Raw genomic sequence first — 25,547 nt, 5'->3', positions numbered from 1 at the left:
AATGGATTCATATGAGTTTTGCCAAGCTTCGTCAAGTGTAGCATTATCAATTTGATACTTTCAGTCACACAGGCTACTAATTTAAATGAGTTGATTTAAACTGACCTTCTGAGTGACTGAAATAACTGTGTTGATTGTTCAGCTATTTGGATCACACACACACTGTCTGAGACAAATTTCAAGCTGCATTAGTGCAGTGAGACAGTGTGATATAAACGTCCACATTTCTATCTTGCGCCCCACCCCTCCTCTCCCTTCTTGGCTTATACATCCAACTGGCCACTGGATAGTCCACATGAATAGCCACCTGATATGGTTTGACTGTGTGTCCCCGTGCAAATCGCATCTTGAATTGTACTTCCATAATTCCCACGTGTTAAGGGAGAAACCCGGTGGGAGATAACTGAATCAAAGGAGCGGGTTCCCCTATACTGTTCTCGTGGCAGTAAATAAATCTCGCGAGAACTGATGGTTTTATCACGGGTTTCCGCTCTTTCCGTCTTCCTCATTCTCTCTTTGCTTGCTGCCGTCCACGTAAGGTGGGATTTGCTCCTCCTTACCCTCGTGCATGATTGTGAGGCTTCCCCAGCCACGTAGAACTGTAAGTCCAAGTAAACGTTTCTCTTTTGTAAATTGCCCCATCTCAGGTATGTCTTTATCAGCAGCGTGAAAATGGACTAATACACCACTTTAACACATTCAAAACAATTCTCAACTTCTTTCTGAAAAATCTGCTACTCTCTTTCTGTCTTCTGTTGGACCAAATGATACCCATTGTCCAACCTTTTCTCAGGTCAAAATCCTAAATTATTCTTGGCTTCTTTCTTTTGCTCACATCCCATAGCTGCTTCATCAGCTGTACCTTCAAAGGATGCCCCAGTTCTAGATGTCATATTTTAGCACCCATAGTGCCCCTACCTGGTCCAAGCCTCCCTCAGTTCTCTCCTGGATCTGCAGTAGTCTCCTAACTGGTTCTCTCTGCCACTGAGGCTCTTCACCATTCTCCACAGAGCAGCCACCCGGGTGGTTTAAAAACATAAATCACCTCACATCTTTTGCATATTCAAAATGCTCAATAAGTATCCAATACACTCAAAATAATATCCAGGTGATTTGTGTTTTTCTTATATTTCCTATAATTACCATGTATAATTTTTATAACCTAAAAATTTTTTTTACATTTTTACTTTTATAAAGGATGTAACATTTTAAATACAAATTAAACAAAGTATTTCTTGGTACAGGCTTGCTTTCTTTAATAACTTTTTTTTTTTTTGAAACAGTCTCACACTGATTCCCAGGCTAAAGTGCAGCGGTACAGTCATAGCTCACTGCAGTCTTGACCTTCCAGGCTCAAGCTATCCTACCACTTCTGTCTTCAGAGTAGCTGGGATCGCAGGTGTGCACCACCACACCCAGCTATTTTCTTCATTTATGTTTTGTAGAGACAGGGTCTCACTGTGTTGCCCAGGTTGATCTCAAACTCCTGGTCTCAAGCAATCCTCCCACCTTGGCTTCGCAAAGTGCTAGAATTACAGATGTGAGCTGCTACACCTGGCTGAATCATTTGGTTTGATACGCTTACCCTGATGCTAACTTCAGAGGCTTCCTTTTGTTTTGACTATTTTTATTGCCAATTAGATAAAAGATAGTACTCAGTGACACTGGAAGACAGCATATTACAGTGGAAAAGTTACAGGTTTTAAGCCAAAAGACATAGAATTTAGTTTATTTGTCAATGGAATTGCCACATGGCTTTAGCCAGTTGACTTAAACTTTCTGTCCCTCATCTAAAAAAAGTGAGACTAATAATATCTGGCTTACCTGCCACATAGGATTTTTGTGAAGATCAAATCAATATTAGAAAGTGTTTGGTAAAGTATAAAACACTCAATGAATGCTAATGAAAAACAACAGAATTACTCAATAGTCAAATGATGGGTTGCAAAATCTGCACATGGAGTAATGAATTACCTTAAAACACTTATTAAAGTAAAGTAAGCGTTCAAATGAGCATTGCATTTCTTAAATGTAATAATAACCCAATATCCATATGCATAGAGGATGATTAGATTAGTAGATGTCAGATGCTAACTGAATAAAAATTAGAATGACAGATGTAGAGTTGGAATATTTCTGCCCATTAGAGGAGACAACTGTTCATAACTCAGAGAAAACCTTTGCCTTGTTAAGTGAATAGGCTTTCTAATATACTGTGAGGGAGGAGTTAAGAGCGTAGACTGGGCTGTGAGTGGAAATAGTGCTCTGTTCTGGATGGGGAGAGAGGTAACTGGTAGTTTTTTGGCGGAAGCCATAGGCTGACCTTGAGAGAAGAGGTCCTCTTGTCAGGTGGTTCTACGAGAAACTTTGTTTTGCTAGTCTTGGAAGCACCGTAGATACTAGAAATGAGGCCTAAGGAAAAAAGCTCTTTGCCCACTGGGAAAATTTAGAGTTGGAGGCTTAGAAGGAACAAGAAAGGTTTTGAGATGCTTATTCAGTTTAAAGCAATCCAACATTTACTGAATACTAGACATTGCTAGATCAATTTTTATATTATCATATTTGGTTGTTACCATGCATTTTTAGGTAGATGTAATTATCACTGTACGGATAGGAAAACTCTAGACTCAAGAGGAGTTACAGAAGTTGTTCAAGATCACCCAACTAGTAAATGAGCAATTTGGGATTGAAATCCAGATCTGTTGCCTCTTTACACTATATCCTCTTAAGTATCAATGAACTTCTGTGTAGTAGAAGCCTTGTATTTGTTCATATTAAAGATTTTCAGTGACATCGAGATGAGGATTTTTTTAAGGGATATTAGCAGTCTTTGATACCAGGGTATGATGCTATTGGAAGAAACAAACCCCAGTAATGTGTGAAGCTGCTTTCTTTAACAAAGGAGGAAAATTGGAATAATGGTTCAGGCTCTGACAGATTTTCATGATTTTTTTCCAGTCAGATATTTTCTTGGCAAAAAACTATTTTGCTGTTTTGAATATAGGCTTTACAACATCCAAAAGAATCTTACTGAATCAGTGTGTATTATGTAAGGAACCAAGGATTTTTCTGCACTAAAAGCCCTGGATGGTTTCATTCAGGTGTAGGCAAACAGCATAGCTGCCTATAATTCATGACCTGCTTCATGGAGTCAGGGACATTATTTGACAAGGACACTGTTTCATTAACATTTTTCTGCTCCACATAACAAAACAGAATACATGATTTCAAAGAGAGCTTTTCAGTCATGTGGGCCTCATTTCAAATACTTCAAGACAAGATTTTTGCGTTGGGGAAATCCAAGATTTAGTAAAATCCAGCCTTCTTTTCACAAAGATTCACATTTTCTAATATATTATGGACATACATTAGGTACTCCTTTGAATTTTGTTGGCCCCATATTTTTATTAGAAAACAAGCCTCTTAACACCAAAACAACTGAGACTTTTTTCAATTTATGTTGAACTATGTAAGTAAAATCTAAGAATATGGAGGTTTTATACATTATTTTTCTTGGCAATTTACAGCTAGCGTCTGTAACATAAATTTGTAAAAATCATCTGTCCATAAATATAATGATAGTTTAGGTTCTCTTTATTTATTTGTTTATTTATTATTTTTTTTTGAAATAGTGTTTTGCTCTGTCGCCCAAGCTGGAGTGCAGTGGCGTGATCTTGGCTCACTGCAAGCTCCGCCTCCCGGGTTCATGCCATTCTTCTGCTTCAGCCTCCTGAGTAGCTGGGACTACAGGTGCCCACCACCACGCCTGGCTAATTTTTTGTATTCTTTTAGTAGATATGGGGGTTTCACCATGTTAGCCAGGATGGTCTCGATCTTCTGACCTTGTGATCTGCCCACCTCTGCCTTCCAAAGTGCTGGGATTAAAGGCGTGAGCCACCACGCCCGGCCCTCTTGAGTTATTTTAAAATAAAAATTAGTCTAGATATCTTAGCATGGAAACAATGATGAATTGTGTATGAACTGACCATGTATAGTACAAATAGTGTACTGATATTCTAAGTTATCTAGAGTTAACAATACTTTAACTTAATGTCTTGTAAATTAAAAACTTATTACAAAGTTATGTTTTAAACTATTCAGAAAAAATTAAAGACAAAATAGTTAGGCATCTGTTTCATGTGGCCCCTGAAATCAATCAGTGGACCTCAAGCTATAGTTTAAGAAATGACGTTTTAGAGGAAGTCCAAACATTAGTTAGCCATGGTATAAGAATGATAATTTCCACAATCTGTAAAATTCAGTCTATTGCAAGAATCATTAATTGTATGATTCAATTAGATGTCAATGGCTTTATCTGATTGAAATCAAGGATACCAGATACCCTATTGTCTGACAGAATCAAAATGCCCTTTATTGTAGAAACACTTTACAGTTTTTCAAGTTTCCAGGTAAAGTATTTTGTATGTGATAGGGTTGCATTTCAGTTATTTATTTTGTGTCAAACTACCTCCAAATTTGGGGTCTTCAAACAACGTTGATTCTTTCTTGTGGTTCTACAGTGATTCTTTTTATCACACATGGGGTTGACTAGGATCACTCATGCAGCCATATTCAGCTGAGAGCTTGGTTGGGACACCTTGGTTTGTCACATGGCCTCTTTCTTTAGCAGGATAGCTAGTACCTCTTTACAGATGGCAGTAAGACTCTTAAGAGGGAGTGAGCTGATGTATAAGCCTCTGCTTGTATCATGTTTGCAAAGATTCCATTGATCAAGGCAAATACATGGCCAAGCCCACATGGGAGGGAACTTTAATTGGGTGTGAATATTGGGAGGTGTGGTTAATTGGGGGCTATCAGTGTATCTCCTACAGGCTGCTACTTCTCTTTTAATATCTCTTGTCCTCTACCCCTTTTCCTTGGTAGTAAAAGTCCTTATTTTTAACATAATGCATGGCCATCTAGAATAAAGACTACTTTCCCATTCTATTAATAACATTTATCAAATTGTGGCTGGGAAGCTATATCTTTGACCAGTAGGATTCAAGCAGAAGTGTCATATGGGACTTCTGAATAGTGTCTTTATTATGCATGTATTGCTGTCAAACTTTCACCAAATCTGGCAGCTTAAAAGAAAAAAATCTTTATTTTCTCACAGAGTTTTCAAGAGTCAGGTTTTGGGAGTATCTAAGCTGGTTGACTTTGGTTTAGCATCTTGTGTGATTGCGGGCAAGATATCCAGAAGTGCCGTAGTTATTGAGATGTTGACTGGGTCTACAGGATCAGTTGCATAGTGGCTCACTTGCATGACTGTTGGCTGGAAGTCTCAGTGCCTCACTGGCAATTGGGAGGAAGCCTCAGTCCCTTACCATGTTGATCTCTCTGTAGGGTTGCTTGAGAGGCAGCTAGCCTCATGTCATGGCAGCTAGCTTCTCCCAGAGTGAGTGAGTTAAGAGAAAGAAAAAGAGAAAGGAACCAAAATGTGTTTTATGACCTAGACTTTGAAGTTGCATATTATAACTTCTGTATTCCTTTGGTCACACAGATCAACTCTGAGGATTGGGAAGGAACTATACATACCAGGAGGCAAGGAGCACTGGGGGCCATCCTGGGACTGCCTATCACAGCGTCTTAAAGGTAAGGTGTAGATGTTTCTTCTTAGTTTGAGTTTTGAATATTTTTCAATATTCTAAGCAGTTATGTGAGACAAAGCTGAGCAAACCAAATTCTATATAAAAGGTTCTCCACAGTGTAGCTAAGCTCCAATTTTTTGTATGCTTCCTTCTTATGATAGGGAAACAGAAAAAAATCGTTTCTTAAAAGTGAAAAACTGTTATGACAATATTAACTGACAATTCTGTTCTCTAACCTAGTAGAAATGTTTTTGGATTGTTTGAAAACATGGCCCAAAACAGAAACATTGCTGTCTTATTCATATTCACTGCAGAAATATTACAGATTATTGTTGGCAAACTCATCTTTAAAAAAAAAAACTATAAATGGGGCAGTGTAAACTGTGTGTTGTATGAAAATGAATTTTCATATTGACCACTTTGGCTGTTGCTTCCTGCTGTTTTCATAGCAGAGCTCTTGGTCAAATCCTATCTGTAACACATCCAAGAAAATACTGAAACTGTTTACATAATTATTAAAGAGAAAGTCACATCTTATCTGTTTGGCGCAATGGAAATTTTGATAATTTAATTCTATCAGTGGATCAAAGCATTGACTTTGTGTCAGGGATTCATGGTTTTAGATTCCAGTTTGTCCTTTCCTTAGCTGTGTGTCCTTCATATGCTCTAAGAGGCAGTTCCCTCATCTGTAAAATGGGAGTAGTATCAAATTCACAGGGTGCTGTTATGTATAAGATAAGATACATAAGGCTCGTTGTAAGCACTTGATAAATGGAATTGTTGTTAGCTAAATATTCTTTAAATCTTTATTAGGATTAGTGTCTTTGGTGAGTGCTAAGCATATTGTCTAACAAGACTTTCCCTTTAAGACAGCTTACTCTGTGTGTGTGTGTGTGTGTGTGTGTGTGTGTGTGTTTAAAAAGAAGAGATTAAGCCACTGAGGCACTAGAACTAAGAAAGTATATTTCCATTTTGAAAGCCTCTTCTATTGTAAAATTTCTTTTAGCAACTTGAGTTGTGTTAATATAGACAAATAACTAGAAACCATCCATCCATATATCTAGCCAATTATTTATCCAACATTTATAAAGTCTTCATTATGTGGTGAGCAATAAAAATGCAAAGAATAAGATCTTACCCTACCTTTAAGGGTTTCACAATCTAATAAAGATTTATATCAAAGAGACATATAAATATAATTAAAGCAGTGTTTCAGTTGCTATATTTGTAATGTATCAGTTATTAGCTGCTTATGACACTAGATGCTTGCACAGGAAGAAGCACTTAACTGATCAGTAGAGGATTCCTAAAGGGTTGATCCTTCATCTAGGCCTTGAAAAGTGAATAGTTTCTTAGATGGCCACGGAAAGAACTGGGGGTGTCATAAGGAAAGAGGACATTCTTGGCAGACGCTGTGCCTGTGAGAAAATAAAAAGATCAGAAGAACATGGTGTATTCTGAGGAACCTCCATAGTTTCAAATGTCATGACTGTGGAGTGCTTAAGGGTGGCAGTCAGGGCAAGGCTAGAAAGGTAGGAAGGGCCAGATTATGAATGAGCTTGTATGGCATGATAAAGAATATAGACTTTACCTTGTGGATGTTGGTGAACCATTACAGGATTTTTAAGAGAGAAACAAACAAATTAGCACTTCCACTCTGGTGGCAGTGTGGAATATAGACTAAAGGGCTTGGGAAGGGAGGCTAAGAGACCTTGGGGGAGGCTACTACTAGCATCCAGGGAGGAATGGTGAGAGACTGAGCTAAGGCAGTGGCGGTGGATATGGAGGAGAGAAAATGTGTCTGACTGACCTGTGTGTGGGGTGGGGGGGTGGGGAGGGGAGAAGTGGTAAGAAGAACTCTTCCACTAATAGGAAGAACTAGTAGTGGAGTTCTAGGAAGAACTCTAGAAAGACCCTTTTGGGTTTTGATTTGAATGACGGAGGAGGTAATGTATATCATTTTGGACATGACAAGTCTGTTGTGCCAGGGGTAATCCTAGTGGAGGCATCCTGTATCTGTTGGATGAATGTAGTTCAGGGATGGAGGGTGCTGGAAAGGCTCTATGTCCAATCCCTTTTCATCAAGTAGCTGCATGTACACAGCAATGAATTTGGCTCTTAGAGTGGAACCTGCTGTAGGCAGAACTCTGAGGTAGATGCCTTCTACCACCTCCTCACCTTTTAGAATACATTATTGGCTGCTACTTTTATCTGACCCATATCTACCCTTTTAGCCCTTTCTACTGTTTTTTTTTTTTTTGGTATTTCTCTTTTATCCTGGTTACTCCAGACAATATGTAGTTTTACGGATAGTTTTATACTATTTTATGAATCCATCATGCTATTCCAAGTTCCGTGTGTTCACAACTGTCTTCTGCTTTAAATTCTCTTTCCACTTTTTATATCTCATTGAAATTCCACTTAATAACTACTTTCTCTAGGAAGCCTGCCTGGATTCCCTGTCTTTTTAAGATAACTTTTTGTGCATAGTTCTTAAGTGCACAGCATGTTGGACTTTATATCATTCCAGGACAGTTTTTATAAATATTACATATTGTAAGTTTAATATTTTATATAAATGAAATTATCTGTTGATTATTTGCAATATCCCATGTCAACGATTTGTCCGATTTACCTGTACATATGAATGGGAGTATACTATACTTACTTTTTAGACCACTTTCTCTGCAACAAGCAATATATCATAAACAATTTTCATGTTAGTAAATATATGGCTTCACTGTCTTTTATAGTTATATGGTATTTTAAAATTTTATGCATTTATTATATTAGTGATTTTTAAAACAGCACTATTTCCCCATCTCTCAGTTTTAAAATTTACTTATCTATCTTTTCCTGCAGATTGTAAGGTCCTTGCTAGTAGGAGCTGAGTTTTGTTGGAAGGTAATTCTCTGGATTGATTGTTTCCTGCACATGTTGAGAACAGAGACTGATAGTCTTTGTTCTGGACTATTTTTTTAAGGATGTTTGCATAGCAAATAGCCCTAGAAGTTATAGTATCTTCCTCTGAAGCAGAGAGCATGCATGCTTACTAACTAGTATAATAAGGATAATGTTTACCTTCAGTACAAACGTTAGGCAAGTTTGCTTGCAGCCCATTATATAAGATTTGAGTGTCCTGGGCTCAGAGTACCTTAACTCTGATCCAACCCTTGTGGGACTTTGGGAGATGAATGGAACTGTGCTCATGCTACTGGCTCTTCTCTAACAAAGCCCATTGTCTGACTTAATAGTCTAGTGTCTTTTCCCAGCATCCATGAAACTGTGGCAGGCTCCCTTGTCAGCTTGCAAGTAGGGTTGAATCTCACACTTTTCAGTGTATATCTCAGTACATATTGTTACTATCATTATTATTATTGTTTTAAAAAGCTAGCATTTACTAAGTGCTTACTATGGGCTAATTTTACATGTATTTTTTTTTCTTTTAGTTGTCACATAACTATGAGTAGAATGTTATTTCCTCATTTTATAGATAAGCAAATTTTATGGAGATGTTAATAACTTGTCAAGATCATGTCATTAGGAAGTGATGGAGTTGAGAATCAAATCCAGGCCTTGACGTCCCAAACTATTATTTTGCATATCACTACAGAATAGCTAAGTGGAGGAAACATCCCAGGGATTGTTAGTACTATAATTGGGCTAATTTCTTAATCTAAATGAGTGAATTCTTTGGTTTAAAGAAAATGAACACAGGGTAGAGGGACCTTTGTGCACCAGGAGGCCTTTCCCACCCTCCTCAGATAAGATGACAAGAGATAAATTCTCTCTCTCTCTCTCTCTCTCTCTCTCTCTCTCTGTGTGTATATATATATATACACATTCAGCCTAGCTGAGGGGAACAGGATATACATGTTGGACATAATCCTTGCTCTCAAGGATCTTGTAGTCTTTTTTGGGAGGTTAAATTTACACATAGTAAGCAATTAGAAGAAAGTAAGTAGTATTCAATTAAGTTCCACATTCAATGGTTCAAGCAATAAGTAAGTTACCAGTAGAGAGAGAGCCATGAACAATTAGGGCTGTATCCATTGGGAGAGATTTGTGGGGGAGGCAGGGCTTGAGCAGAACCTGGAGGAAGGGAAAGTCAGTTCCACGTGGAGTCAAAAAGCCTAAAAATTCTGGGAGAAAATAACACACTTGTTTTCTGTTCCAGGAAAAAATACTTCTCATGCCTGATTTCCTCCTTATATGGAAAGAACAGTTTTGCAGTTTTGTGTCCTTTAAAAAATCAACATACAGCCACACACACGTGAACGGACACACACACACACACACACACACACACACACACACACACACACACACACACAACATATGTAAAGAAACAAAACCCACCATGCTATTTTCTCATTTGCACTTAACTCAGAGGTTACGAGTCTTTTTTCCTGGTGTGGATGTTGCCACAGGCTCCTGACATTCTTAACTTGATTGGATCCCTGCAGTGCAGTCTACTTTAGACTACCTTTTTTAGACCACTTGAAAGTTTTTCGATTTATTCAGCAGAATATATCAGCCTGTCAGCTTTGGAGAGCTAGTGCCTGCAGAAGATATATCTTTCCTCTGCAGGTGGCACTGGCTGCCAATTTTTCTTTGGGGTGAGCTCTTGTTCGGAAGCAGCCCTCTGTGGTTTGAGTACCAGTCACATTGCAGTTGATCTCCTTTTCTGTCTGCTGCTCTATCTGGATAATGGCTACACCTGCTGTGTGTGAGTGGAGAGAGGAGCCTATTGTATTATTTCTTGGCTTTGTGATTAGCAAATTACTTTTTGCTTAAACTGGGTCATCCCATCTCTTTTTTCTTGCCTGAGCAATTTATCTGCCTCTATCATTTCCTAGGTGTTGATATCAGTGTCACTTTGCCTTAGATGGTGTCCCCTGCGTCCTTAGCGTTCCTGCTATATCTGTCTTCTCTTTGATTATTTGCCATCAACTCTGCAGAACGGCTTCACGCTCCTCCTGCTGTCCATCCTCATCACATAAGCAATATGGTGCAGCTGAACTGCCTGAGCCTTTCCCACTGGGCTTCAGAGAGGAAGCAGAAAAATTTCCTCTGGGATTGTCAGAGACCTTTAGAAGGTACCTCCATTTACTCCTGATAGCACAAGACAGAGCCTCAAGGCAAAACATACTCTTTGCTGTCAGTTTTACTCAGTGGACTTTATGAGATGACATTGACTTCAAAAGTAATCATGAAGGAGGGAAAAGACTTCCTTTTTTCTGGAGTTTTCTTCTTCCACTTTCTCTGTTCGTTGTGAATGTGAATTTCCTCCTTCTGCACAGCACATTACCAGGGGATTAACTTCAAAAATTTAACCAAATTAATTATAATTCCAGGCTGTGTCTTAAGGCATACTAAACTCTAGTAATGGAAAAGTCCAGAAGAGGCCCTTGAACTCCTTTTTCTTCCTTGAGCATCCCAGACAGATGGGTTTCAAGGGTATTTATGGGTATCTTATAAAACAAGGAGTGGGAGGAGATGTGGCTTATGGTAGATGGGTCTGTTTTTAACAAGTAACAGTTAGTAGTAATGAGGATTGTACACTGTTAATAAAACAGCTAAGAAAAGGACTGGAGAATTATGGTAGCTAATGGTCTGAAGAACATTTACTATAAACCTGATTTTATGATACATTTTAGAAGAGCAGTTTGATCATCAGTATTCACTCTTTCATGACATGTTGCACATAAAGTCTGATCCCAGGAACATCTTTAAAATACCTTCTAAAATCATAGAAGACAAGAAAAGAAAGCTTTCATATGCTAGGGAAGTTCTCTGAGGCTTTTGCCACTCTTGAAGTAGGAACCTTCCATCATATTATTTCCACTGAAGATTTACCCTTAGGGAAAACTCACAGGAAAGTGAAAAGGTCAGCTCACAGAATATTTAAACTTCTGTGAAAGAATGAGATATTCAATCAGGTGGTAGGTGGCTCACAGGTGTCTTGGTTTTGGATTTCGTGATAATCTCAAGGAGTTTTTGTTAACAGTAGAGTTACAGCATTTGGTCTTTTAGTTACATCTTTAACTTATGAGGAAAGTTCGCTCTTTTCTGCTCACAGGTGATGGCAACTATCAGTTGAATCTTCCTTTGAGGTGCTAATGTTAGTGAAAACTCTTTTACCCCACCCTAGGCACTGTGGGCAGATTTCAAGCATGGCTAGTAAAATTAGTGCAGAGATATTTTCCTTCTGTTATGTCCCTGGTTTCTCAGGGCATATTTTACTTTGGAATAAATAGCCCTAGCTTCCCTTAAACCAGAAACAGATAGAAGAACTTCATTGGATTACAACTCAAATTGCTGTTTTTTCTAGATCTCAGAAGCAAATTCTAATTCAGTCTGAACTGAACAATGAAGAAATGTGTTGAAGAAGGAAAGATAAAAAGGGTATTTAGAACTTTAAAGTTTTCTCTAAATCAAATCTTCAATATGGGATTTTGTTATTAATTTTTGCTTTGTGTATACTCCCAAAACATAAACCACACTTGTATTCAGAATAATTGTGAAAACAAGAAAACACATCCCAATGGTATATATACTTTATTTGTGAGTTACTTGATGTTTTCTATCATATCTCTTTTTCTGCCACTTGTTAGGTTAATCATCTATAAACTATTTTATTAACTCATGTGTTGGTAAAATACTTTTAGCATGCACTCCCCAAATATCTTTTTATATATATGTATTTATACATTAAATATACTTACCATTATGCTAATATATGTACATTAAATATGTACAATAATTTAAAAATAAGCTTAAAAATGTATTTTAAATATCTTGCCTATGTATATGTGTATGTGTGTATTTTTTTTTTAAGGGATGGGAGTCTACCTCTGTTACCCAAGCTAGAGTGCAGTGGCACAATCATAGCTCACTGCAGTCTTGAACTCCAGGCCTCAAGTGATCCTCCTGCTTTGGCCTCTCAAAGCACTGGGATTACAGGCATGAACCAGTGTACCTGGCCTTGTTTTAAATATCTTGACAGTATCATTTATTAATAGCTTATGGCATGACAAAGAGTTAAGACAAGGGCAATTGTTAACCATAGTAAATATAAATTCATATTTTATTTTTTCCTTTACAAATGGTTTGTAATTGACACATAATAATTATACATATTTATGGGGTACATAGTGATGTTTCAGCACATACAATGTATAGTAATCACATCAGGATAATTAGCATATCCATCCTCTCAAACATTTGCCACTTCTTTGTGTTGGAAATATTCAGTATCTTTCTTCTAGCTGTTTGAAAGTATATATTATTAACTGTAGTCATCCTACAGTGCTATAGAACACTAGAACTTATTCCTCCTTTCTAGCTGTACTTTCATATCTTTAAAAAGTCTCTCCCTATTCCCCACACCCTTCTTAGTCTCTAGTATACTCTATTCTACTTTTATGACGTCAACTTTAGTGTTTTATATATTTTTTATTGATACATAATAGATGCACATATTTTCTGAGTACATGTAATAATTTTATACATTCATATAATGTGTAAAGATCAAATCATGGAGACTGGGATATCCAATTTTTTTGATATTTAAATGAAATATTTATCTTTGCTTTATGCTAGGAACATTCAAATTATTCTCTTCTATTTTGAAATATTCCATAGATTATTGTTAACTCTAGTCACTGTACTGTTCTACCAAACACTAGGCATCATTTCTTCTATCTAACTATATATTTGTACTCCTTAATCAGCCTTTTTAAATAATTTCCTCTCGCTACCCTTCCTGGCCTCTGATAACCGCCAATCTTTCACTATCTTCATGAGATTCACTTTTTAAATTCCCACATGTGAGTTAGAACAATACAATATTTGTCTTTCTTTGCTTGACTTATTTTACTTAATATAACATTTTCTAGTTCCATCTATGTTACTGTCAATGACAGAGTTTCATTCTTTTTGATGGCTGCGTATTCCATTGGGTATATATACCACATTTTTTCTTTTCTTTTTTTTTTTTTTGAGACAAGGTCTCACTCTATCACCCAGCCTGGAGTGCAGTGGTGCGATCTTGGCTCACTGCAGCCTCTGCCTCCCAGTTTGCAATTCTCCCACCTCAGCCTCTCCTGAGTAGCAGGGACTACAGGCATATGCCACTATACCTGGCTAATTTTTTTACTTTTTGATAGAGACAGGGTTTTACCATGTTGGTCAGGCTGGTCTCGAACTCCTGACCTCAAGTGATCTGCCCACCTTGGCTTCCCAAAGTGCTGAGATTACAAGTATGAGCAATGTGCCTGTCCTCACATATTCTTTACCTGTTCATCTGTTGTTGGACACTTGGGTTGATTCCTATCTTAGCTATTGTGAATAGTGCTGCAATAAACATGAGGATGTAGATGTCTCTTTGAAATACTAATTTCCTTTCCTTTGGATAAGTGCCCAGTAATGGGATTGCTGGATTAAATGGTAGTTCTACCTGTAGTTTTTTGAGGAACCTCCATACTGTTCTCTGTACTTGTTTACATTCCCACCAACAGTGTACAAGCATTTCCTTTTCTCCACATCCTTCCCAGCATTTGTTATTTTTGGTCTTTTTGATAATAGTCATTCTAACTGAGGTGAGATGATATCTCATTGTGGTTTTGATTTGCATTTCCCTGATGATTAGTGATGTTGAATGTTTTCTCGTATACTTGTTGGCTACTTGTATGTCTTCTTTTGAAAAATGTTTGTTCAGATCATTTGCCTATGTTTTTAAACTGGCTTTTTTTTTTTTTTTGGCTGTTGAGATGTTTGAGTTCCTTTATATTCTGGATATTAATCTCCTGTAAAATGAATAGTTTCCAAATATTTTCTCTCATTCTGTAGGTTATCTTTCCATTCTGTTGATTTCTTTGCAGTGCAGAAATTTTTTAGTTTGATATAATCCCATTTGTTGACTTTTTTTTTTTTTTTTTTTTGCTTATGTGTTTGGGTCTTACTCATAGAATCTTTCCCCACATCTATGTCCTGAAGAGTTTCTCCTGTGTTTTCTTCTAGTAGTTTTATAGTTTCCATCTTACATTTAGGTTTTTAATCTATTTTGAGTTGATTTTTGTATAGGGTAAGAGGTAGGGGCCTAATGTTATTCTTCTGTATAGGAATATCCAGTTTTCCTAGCATCATTTATTGAAGTGACTGTCATTTCCTCAATGAATGTTCTTGTTGCTTTTGTAAAAAAATAGTTGACTGTAGGTGTGTGGATTAATTTCTAGGTTCTCCGTTCTGTTCCATTGGTCTATGAGCCTGTTTTTATGCTAGTAGCATGCTGTTTTTGTCACTGTAGCTTTGTCGTGTATTTTAAAGTCTGGTAGTGTGATGCTTCCAGCTTTTTTCTTTTTGCTCAGGCTTGTTTTAGCTCTTTGGGTTTTTTGTGGTGTCATACAAATGTCAGTATTTTTTTTCTATTTCAGTGAAGAAGGTCATTGGTATTTTGGTAGTTATTGCATTGAATCTGTAGATTGCTTTGGGTGGTAGGGTCATTTTAACAGTTAAATTCCTATTTTAAATAGTCCTCTTGATACATTAAAATTATTTTTGGCTACCAAATTATTATTGTTTTTCTCTTACAAGGAAAATTTTATGTAAAGACAAGTGTCAGCTTTATCATTTACTGTTAATTCATGTTTACATTATTAGTATCATATTCAATCTGTGGTCTTTGGAGGAATGTTTTTAAACTACTTGTCTAGTTTAGGAGAGTCTTTTAGCTAGAACTAGAAGATTATCTATAAATCTGAATAGCCAGTCACATTTCAAGCACAATATGTCTACTACACCAAAAGGAAATGCACGAGTGAGACACGACTTTTAACTCCTCCGTATTGTGGAGCAACTTTTTCCCTCAGTACACCTCATCTCCCATATGTGATGGTGACTGTGTGATACATGGATGGGCAAGGATGTGAGTGTTCATCTGAATATTAAATGCTAGAAAATTGGTAAAGCTTAATTGTCTTTTTTTGAAGATAAAATGAATAAAAATTTAAATATTTTCTTTTCAACTCATATGGATTGTCTTGTATACTCCCTGAGAGAGAGAATGCCATCTTGGAGACAACTCTTTTTTTAAATAGTATGAATTAATAATCTGAAAAATCTATGTATCTATTTAAGGTGAGTACTATTTTATTTTATGGTAACAGATACAAAGACAAAGTGTCATAGTCAAGAAATCCTAATAGGTCTTCAATTAAATAAGGTATCTATGATTCCCAATGACTTTTCAGAATCACTTCATTTAACTCTGCTACTCTGTATGAATTCTGTTAAGGATTACTTTTTGGGGAAGAGAAGTCCAGCAATTAAGTTCTAGTTAAGCTGCTTAAAGTATAGGCTAACTCAAATATGCATTTACTGAGGTATAGGGTTGAACCCATTAGGTAACATTTATGAGAAATTCTATCAGTCTCTTGTGGATCTAATGAATTCTGATAAAATACCTTAGAACTTAGCGTGTGAACTGCAAGATGGTTCTAATGAAGATGCAGCTACAAATGCTCTGATGCTGTTGGAAAGTGGAAATGTTTACTAATGTAATTGATCCTAGAAAAAAACTGATTCAAGAAAAATGGGCATAAAAGAGATTAGGGATGTTGTTTTGGAGAGGGAGAACATCTAAAACAAAAATTATGATTACTTCTCCCTTATTTTAGATAATTAAAAAGATTTCTTTATTACATAAATTTGGAAATCACTATTCTACAGTTACAGGATTAGAATTAATTTCTTTGTAAGTACTTTTTTAAAACCTTAGGGTGTAATATATTTAACTCTGGGAAAGATAGCAATGGTTTCCCCCAATCCAGGAATAAATATGGAACAGTTTGTTTTCTCTATTTTTTTCTCTAAATATTTTGTATTTGCCTTCTAACTTTTGAAGCCATATGCCATGGGTAGAAGCAGTGGCTGTATGTTTTAGAGACACCAAAGGGCCCCCTGATGTTATTTGCAGGAGCAATTGATGGTAACACCATCTTTAGGATAGGATTTATCAATTTTTTGAAATGTATCTGAGCTATTCAAGTTTATTTTTACAAAGGCTAGTATCAGTAGGTGTGACTTCTTAAGCTAGAATTGTGTTAACATTTTTATCCTAAGTCTCTTTTTGTGTCATTGTGTAAAATCAGCAAGTGTATTTGGGAATAGGTAAAATAAAGACTCTTTCTTATCCTCAAAAGTTTCTTGATAATAACATTTTCTTCTTTCCAACTTATGTTGTGAGGCTTAGACATTTAAAATGTTGGATGTATTCCATTCACATATTATGTATCCTTTGGCCATCAAGCAGATTTTGAATTCTCTTGTAGTGCGAGCATCACATCTTTTTTTTTTTTTTTTTGTCAAAGTGCTATTCAGCTTTTGTTCCTTTAGCATTACAAAAATAGTATCAAAATCTATTAATGCTTTCTATGACCTTTTATAGATGAAGACAAAGCAAAATTTTTTTTCCCAGAAATCAATTTAAATTATTATTATAAAATTTCTGAGTGAACTGCTGTGCAATAAGGGCATATATTTGACTTTCCTAAAATTAAGGCTTAAATAATAGGTTTATATTGACTATTGATTAGTAGCAAAACTTTAGAGATGTCCATGAATCCTCATATTCTGGAAGTTGCTAGAAATGTAGAGGAAATTAAAATTAAAAGTCTTATAGCAGATTCTTATTGCCTATACTTCATATTTCTCTGTATTTGTAGCTTGTTGTCTCTGCAGAGACTTTTCAGTTTTAATGGTAAAGAATAATGGCTGCCAAACATAGTTAACCATTAAAATCATGGTAGTTAGGAAACAAGACCTCCAGCCCCGTAATTGATTCAATGATCTGGGGGCAGATAGTGAGGGTGGAGGAAAGGGGCATGCAGAAATCAGCATTTTTTTTTTGAGACAGACTCTCGCTCTGTTGCCCAGGCTGGAGTGCAGTGGTGTGATCTCAGCTCACTGCAAGTTCCGCCTCCCAGGTTCACACCATTCTCCTGCCTCAGCCTCCCAAGTAGCTGGGACTACAGGTGCCCGCCATCACTCCCAGCTAATTTTTGTATTTTTAGTAGAGACAGGGTTTCACTGTGTTAGCCAGGATGGTCTCGATCTCCTGACCTCGTGAGCTGCCCACCTTGGCCTCCTAAAGTGCTGGGATTACAGGCATGAGCCACCACGTCCGGGCTTTGCCTTGATTTTTTTTCCCTTGATTTTATTTCCAGAATGGAGCTAATGGTATTGAAGATACGCAAAATTAGGTGGTATTGTTCAATTATACTGATTTAACACTTCCATTTTACAGCTTTTATTTAAAAAAGAGAGACTGAGAAAATTTATTTTACAAAAAAAAAAGTGAGACTACTGAACTTCTTGATTTCTTAAGAGGACCACAAGGATTCAATAACTTTAGAAGTACAAGCTACCTTGTAGATGGCTGCAGGATGGCAGAATGTCTATAAGAGTCATGGATATGGATTCTTTTAAGAAATCAATCATCTTGGGTGATCAGACCGTATTACAACAGACAAGGCATGACCTTTCTCCTGGTTAACCTATTTATTTTTCATCTTGTGTTTATTAAAGAGTCTATTTTCAAGGTGGCGAGGATAATATAGGCATATGATTTAGACCTAACAAATGGTTGATAACATGGCTTTTTTTCGAGAATGTTTTGATGGAATTTTGTTTGTTTGAACTTGGAGGGTTAGTATTATTTTTTAAAAAAAGAAGAAAAAGAAAAGGGAAAAAATTACTTTATGAACTTTTTGGGACTTCATGATCTTGCATCAGCCTGTATTTAAAAGCCATTAAGCATCCTGATTAGTGTGGAACATGGATAAATATTTTTACATTACTGGTTGCTGCAACTGAACACTGGATGCAATATTTGTCACAGTAAAATGCACCAATCAGAAAATGTGGGAAAATTATTTTACATTTCAGTGGTTGATTTGGCCTAGGTATTGAACATAATGAGATTCACTTAAAGAAAAGTATTCAAAGGGATAGATACTGTAGAAGGGACAGTAGTTCAGCTGTGGTAGATATGACCACAAAGTGAAGCATAGAATTTCTTAGGCCACACATAGAGATCATTTTCCTTATTGAATGATCACACTTTGCATATATTAATGACTTTTCCTTACATCTTTAGGTTGAGCGATCACTCTTAATGAGTTATTTTTCTTTTACAAAAAACCCCAGCCAGGCATAGTGGCTCATGCCTGTAATCCCAGCACTTTGGGAAGCTGAAGCAGGCAAATCACCTGAGATCAAGAGTTTGAGACCAGCCTGGCCAACATGGTGAAACCCCATCTCTACTAAAAATACAAAAATTAGCCAGGCATGGTGGCACATGGCTGTAATCCCAGCTACTCAGCAGGCTGAGTCAGGAAAATTGCTTGAACCCTGGAAGCAAAGGTTGCAGTGAGCCAAGACCATACCACTGTACTTCAGCCTGGGGGACAGAGCAAGACTCCGTCTCAAAAAAAACCCCTCAAGCCCCCCAAACTTTTCCTCAGCATACTTATTGACATTGTACATACTAATGACATTGTACATCTACTTGAACTGGAAGGTTTATGTTAACATTTAATATACCAATTCATTATGTTCCGAAATAGGATAACATGATGTCGCTAAAGTCAGAATGCATATGTGTGACTTCAGATATTATTTAAAAAGTGAAAGTGGGCTTTCATTGCAAACCCTGATTTTTCTGGATATGGATCCTATGGAACATACTCTGTTATGCAATAGTTGCTTATTCAGCCTGATTTTCTACTTGCTTACTTTTCTCCATGGCATCCTTAGGAAGCCTGTTAAGGGGATTTCTGACAAAAAAAAAAAAAAAAAGTATGACTCAGAGATTCAGCTATCAAAACGTGTATCATCCAACCCTGCATTGGAATCAGCAGAGGTTGTTGGGAGGCAGGGCTGGAAAAGACAATGACAGGCCTTGGAATGAGCTCACAGGCTCTGCTCGCTGTCCCGGAGGACTTGATTTTTGAATTGAGCAGGATTAAGTGGCTTTGGGAGGACAGAAGCTAGTACTATCTGGGGAGTAATAACAAAGCTCAGCCACTCTGTTACCCTGAAAGGAATGTGAAAACTGTTGTGTTTTTCTATTTGATGTTTTGTTTCATAAGTTTTGGGAGCAGAGGAAGGCTAGGATTACCCTGAATTCTACAGGTTAAAAGTACGAACAATGTGTTAGGAAGCTCTGTAAATGTAAAAGGGGGCTCTTTTCAAAGTTTTACCTGAGCAAAAGGTAGATAGGCATCAATCTTCCCAGACACTAATAACATATAGTGGCAATATGTTTGTTGTAGAATATGTTTCATTTAAGCATGAAGATATTTTATCTTAAAATTATACATATTATTTATAAAAATATATGACATTATTTTATAAAGAAGATGATTATAAGCTCCTAAATTTCCGTCTCAACTTATATAGGAAATGTGCCAAGTATATCAGGATGAAGACACACTGTGGTATTGATAATTGAACTATGATGTAATTCCAAAAGAATGGGCCAACCATGCAAGAATATCTTGGTGGGATTTTAGTTATCGTATTGGACATGTAAACTTGAAGGTGAAGGGAGGTTTTCTCTGGACATGGAGATTAGGGAGCATAAAAAATGAAGCCAATAAACTCAAGGAAAAACATGTCCATTTAATAAGCATTTGTTGTACTTAAAAAAATGGCTTATTTTAAACAGGTTTTTAAAGTTAGCTCAAAAAAAGTTTTTTAAGTACACAAAAAGTTACGTATTTCTTCCTCTATCTTCCTCTTACCCATCTCACACTTTGTTCACCCACTCCTGCTGGTAACCACTGCTATACATTTCTTATATGTTCTTGCTGTGGCAGATTGTGTTTCCAAAGATGGCCACAACATCTCCCATCCCACCTGCTCTTTTGCAATGTGACTTTGCCACTTCCCCCATTAAGAGATAGAATCTATTTTCCCTTCTCTTGAATCTGGGCTGCTCAGTGTTCTAAGCTCTTTATAGCAATTAACTCATTTGAGCCTTACAAGAGCCATATGAGGAGATACCATTATTATCCCCATTCTAAAAATGAGGAGACAATAAAGGTAATAAGCCAAAGGTTACTTAAGAACAACATTCAGAGAGTAGAAATTATAGTATATACAAGAAGAAATAGAAACTTTATCCACAGAAAGCACTCAAGAAATGTTGGTTATTATTAACAGCATTTCAAATATGTTATTTCTATGTTAATTTTGTATAATTTCTTTTTATTTCACTTTTTTCTGATTTTCTAACATATTATTTTCATTGTTTCAAAAGAATCTTCCACTCCTTTTTTATTGTTTTACTATTACTCACTTTTCTTTTCAAGCCTTTAATTGTTTCTAAACCTTAATTCCACATAATTTTCCACTTTTAAACTCAAATTTTAAAAAATTCATGACATCTTTTGCATTCCTGTTTTCAGTTTTAAAAGTTCTATTGGTATGGAGATTTCCCAACTTAAATCTCATCTTGTATTTCATTATTTTTAACCCATTATTTTATTCTTACTCAGAAATTAAGTTTTTTTCTTAGTTTTAAAAAATTCATTTTTCCTTTTTTTTTTGTATTTTATTCTTAGTATATTTTGAATCTTTTCAGTTACTTCTAGTCTTTCATGGTGAGAGTTCCTGATAATCTTCCTAATTTGTCTCTCTCATAAGTAACATCATCTAGTATGTAAGACTTTACAAGCCTGTAATCTTCTACCTTGAACTGGATGTGCTTGGCTTTTAAAAGATCTGGGGCCGGGCGCGGTGGCTCAAGCCTGTAATCCCAGCACTTTGGGAGGCCGAGACGGGTGGATCACGAGGTCAGGGGATCAAGACCATCCTGGCTAACACGGTAAAACCCCATCTCTACTAAAAAATACAAAGAACTAGCCGGGCGAGGTGTCGGGCGCCTGTAGTCCGAGATACTCGGGAGGCTGAGGCAGGAGAATGGCGTGAACCCGGGAGGCGGAGCTTGCAGTGAGCTGAGATCACGCCGCTGCACTCCGGCCTGGGTGACAGAGCGAGACTCCGTCTCAAAAAAAAAAAAAAAAAAAAAAAAAAAAAAAAAAAAAAAAAAAAAAAAAAAAAATAAATAAATAAAAGATCTGGGACAGGTTTCTATGCTTTGAGTAGTGAATTTGATGGTTTAAGCTACCTTTGGTTGTACCTTTGAGATCCATTATCTTCCCTATATTATGGAATGTGGCCAGTTGGGGTCATTAAACAAAGGACACTGATGTAGTAGCTTTACTTGGTTTTTTATACATACACCTGCAAGAGAAGTCAGAATATTCACTTTGCCATATTCATGTTTTAGGCTTTTTTTTTTTTTTTTTTTCATTGTTCCTGATTATAGGTTAAAAAGGTTGGTTGAGATTAGGTTTAGGCTTGCTGTTAAGTTCCTTGTTCATATGACAATGATTTTTCTTAACAATGAACCATTATAGTCAAGGTAGACTCTGTATTCTGGACACAGGTCTGTTCTCTTTTTGGTGATACTTTAGTTTCTATTTATTCTACACCCGCTGTGATTGAGCTTATTATTGTTGGTCACTGATGAACAGAACTGATTTCAAATTCAAGGAGGCATTTTCTGGAGTGATTGCAGTAGGTCCTATCTCTGTGAGCCTTCTCCCTTAGAGGCAGATGCATTAACATTAGTGAAGACTTTAGGCATGTTTCTTCTCTGGAGACCAGCAATCTAGACCACTGAATATTAAGCCTTTTTTGCTTATACCGTCTCAAGATAGATGCCTTGAAGTAAGTATTTTTATCATTGGAAAAAAGGTAAACCATAGCCAATACTACCTATGGTGAGAATAAAGATATAGGGGACAGAGAAGACTATGATGACCAAAGGGACTTTAAGATACATTGGTTTTTGGTTGTGGTCACAACTTATGATGGTAGCTTAAAAGGAGATTTCACCTCTTATTTCCTCTTAACAGTTTTGATAACTTAAAAATGGTTTGATACATGTGGTATCCTAGAAAATGTAGAAATCACCTTCTAGTGCTTGGTTTGACAAAGCCTTTTAGGTAGCAAATAAAACAAAACACTACAAAACAAAACAAAATTAAACAACAAAAAGAGACTAGTTAGTGCTTGACATATGAAACAAAAATAAAAAAAATCTCTACCTGTGATTTTTACCAAATTTAAACTATAGGGGCCAAAAGGAAAGTTCCCCTTGGCCCTCTGATGATTCATTGAAAAATCAACTCAAAAAAGGCATATTAATTGGAGAAAAGGCATCCGAATTCATTTAATGTATACACATAGAAGTCTTCAGAATGAAGACCCAAACATACAGGGAAAATTGTTCATTTTTATGCTTAGGTTCAACAAAGTATGCACATCCATGTAGAAATGTAATTGAACAAAATGTGTGTGATCTAATGCTAATATACTGAGTGGGGAAACTCAGGAAGGCCTGTCTGTCCAGTTTGTTCTTGGCCTCTCTGAACATGCACTTTTTCCTCTGAGTGTAGATCTGTACCTCTCTTGAGTGGGAGCGTCTTATGACCTACAGTCAAATAAGGTAGGTCAGATAAATTTTTATGACCAGTTTTTACACAGAAAGGTAGAGGGAAAGTTAGAGTAATGTATTTAGGTTCTCTGGCTGGCTTTGAGGAAAAGGGATTCTGGTTTCTGTAACCCACCTTGGGGAAGAAGGATTCTAATTTCCATGTCTAGCTTTGGGGGAGAATGGGACTTAGAGACAGGACGGCAGGGGAAGGACAGGGAAAAATTTTTTCTTTTGAGGCTGATTCTGAGGCCTTCATTTCAGGGTATTGCTTTCTGAGTCCCAAGACTACCCAGTCTGAAACTTCTCCAAGAAATTTACAGTCCAGAAATTGAGTTGGTGGACCGTCTTATAAGCAGCTGAATCAATCTTTCAATCCCATGAATAGGCCAGTCCAATTAAACAGTTAACATCTGTGTTTCACTTCAGGCAGTAATGTTGTAGATGGGCGTCCACCAAAGTAAGGTCTCTATATGATCTGAGCAACCAGGTATTTATTAAGAGATATTTTTATGGAAATAAAAGAAAAGCAAATATTAGTGGTTAGAACAAACTATAAACTCATTTTCTTTTTTTGAGTCCAGATGGCAGCCAACCATGAAGGTTTTTAGATGTTGGGCTTGAAGCATCTTCAGGAAGTGAGAGCAGATAGTGGCAACCTGACACATTTTTCCTGGTTTGTAGTTTGCATCAGGTGTTCCAGTGAGCTTTCTCAGCAGTCTGTATATCAACTAGCACAGAGTCTGTTCATATATTAAGTTCCTGTGATGATTTTTTTTCAAAGTTTATATCAAATTTTCTGGCTTCAGTTTCCAGGGCTTCAGGAATAAGTGTTTTTAATTTTAGTGATTCCAAGTCAGAAAAATGGAAAGAAATTTTGAAATATTAGTAATATTAGTTTAAATACTTGTAGACATGAATGAATTCAAGGTCCAGTCCAAATTTGTAGGCAAATAATAAACATTAAAAAGCCATGGACAAGGCTAGACTCTAATAATGGGTGTACTATAGTTTTCTGCTGAAAACACAATTTTTCTCTCTCTAGTCCCCCGTTTCTACCTAAGACAAATAGTAGGACCAATTTATTTGGAAAATAAGTTTTAGTTATTTATTTGGCTTGATAGTATATGTGAAGTTCACTGAGAATAGTGATTAGACAATATAGGCTCTTTTTAAGTTGGCTTTACTGGAACTTTTTCAAAAGAAATCTCAGATTAGTCTTTTACAGGCCTCAAGGCTAAAAAGCCAAGCCAAGGATTTGCCAGACTGTACCTATAAATACCGATATAAATTGGTTTAATTCCTCCCTCTCAAGGTGCCAAAGTAACTTGAGCCTGTCAGAAAGTGATGTTCCGTATTTACCTTGTAAAGAAACCATGTAGACAAGGTACCAGAACAGTCTTTCCAAGGAACTTCTTACTGGCCCTATAAAGTCAATATCAATTTCTCAGAGCAGTCTGAGCATATTTGAAAATATGTCATTTTAGTTATGCACTGGTAAAATAACCAGTGTCTCCATTTGTATCTTGTTATAAAGCAGATAATTATTGCCGTAATTTTTATTTTTTTGAGATGGAGTTTCACTCTTGTTGCCCAGGCTGGAGTACAATGGTGCAATCTCGGCTCACTGCAACCTTGACCTCCTGAGGCGATTCTCCTGCCTCAGCCTCCTGAGTAGCTGGGATTATAGGCACCTGCCACCATGCCCAGCTAATTTTTGTACTTTTTTTAGTAGAGATGGGGTTTCACTATGTTGACCAGGCTGGTCTGGAACTCCTGACCTTAGATGTGCCACTCACCTTGGCCTCCCAAAGTGCTGGAATTACAGGTGTGAGCCACTGTGCCCAGCCAATAAATTAAGAATATTTACAAATAGTTTCCAAATTCTGGAGAAATAAAGTAGAGAGAAAGATAAATTCTTCAAATTTTGCTTACGAAAGTATACTTTACCCAATTGGTTGTAAGCTATAAACAGTTCAAAAGGAAAAAGGAAAGTTTTCTGGACTTGGTTAAACAAAGCAAGAAAAGAATCAGCAATGTTTCAAACAAAAAGCTCACAAAAAATTATTTCAGGTCGTTATCACTTCAGTCCCAGGTAATTAACTCTTGTCAGCTTGATGGTGGGTTAGCAATCCTCATGAGTGCACCAGTTTTTCAACTAGACTCCTGGAAGTTTTTTGCTAGTCCAATGGTATGATCTCCAAGATTATCAGAAAACTGTATTTAAGAGTACTCCTAAAAGTCCTTTCATGAATTTCCTTAAAAAAGAAGCAAGTTTTTGTCTGTATCTGATTATACACTACTTTTTTATTTGGAGAATCCAAATAAAACAATAATTGTCTGGGGATGACAAAAGTCTTAGAATAGCTATGGTTAAAAACACAATTGAC

General features: G+C 36.6%; 1 long non-coding RNA gene across 1 annotated transcript in view; it reads left to right on the top strand.

The window, feature by feature from the left end:
- The first annotated feature begins 500 nt into the window (after positions 1 to 500).
- LOC112426282 (uncharacterized) overlaps positions 501 to 25,547 on the top strand; it is a 370,034-nt gene continuing 344,987 nt past the window's right edge. Inside the window, exons 1-2 of the long non-coding RNA XR_003017557.2 lie at positions 501 to 601; positions 5,504 to 5,595. This is a non-coding gene — a long non-coding RNA (uncharacterized lncRNA). The remainder of the gene's footprint in view (positions 602 to 5,503; positions 5,596 to 25,547) is intronic.

The sequence above is a fragment of the Macaca nemestrina genome, chromosome 5, assembly GCF_043159975.1.
Source record: "Macaca nemestrina isolate mMacNem1 chromosome 5, mMacNem.hap1, whole genome shotgun sequence".
Classification (NCBI taxonomy): domain Eukaryota; kingdom Metazoa; phylum Chordata; class Mammalia; order Primates; family Cercopithecidae; genus Macaca; species Macaca nemestrina.
This window is presented reverse-complemented; position numbering and strand designations above follow the sequence as displayed.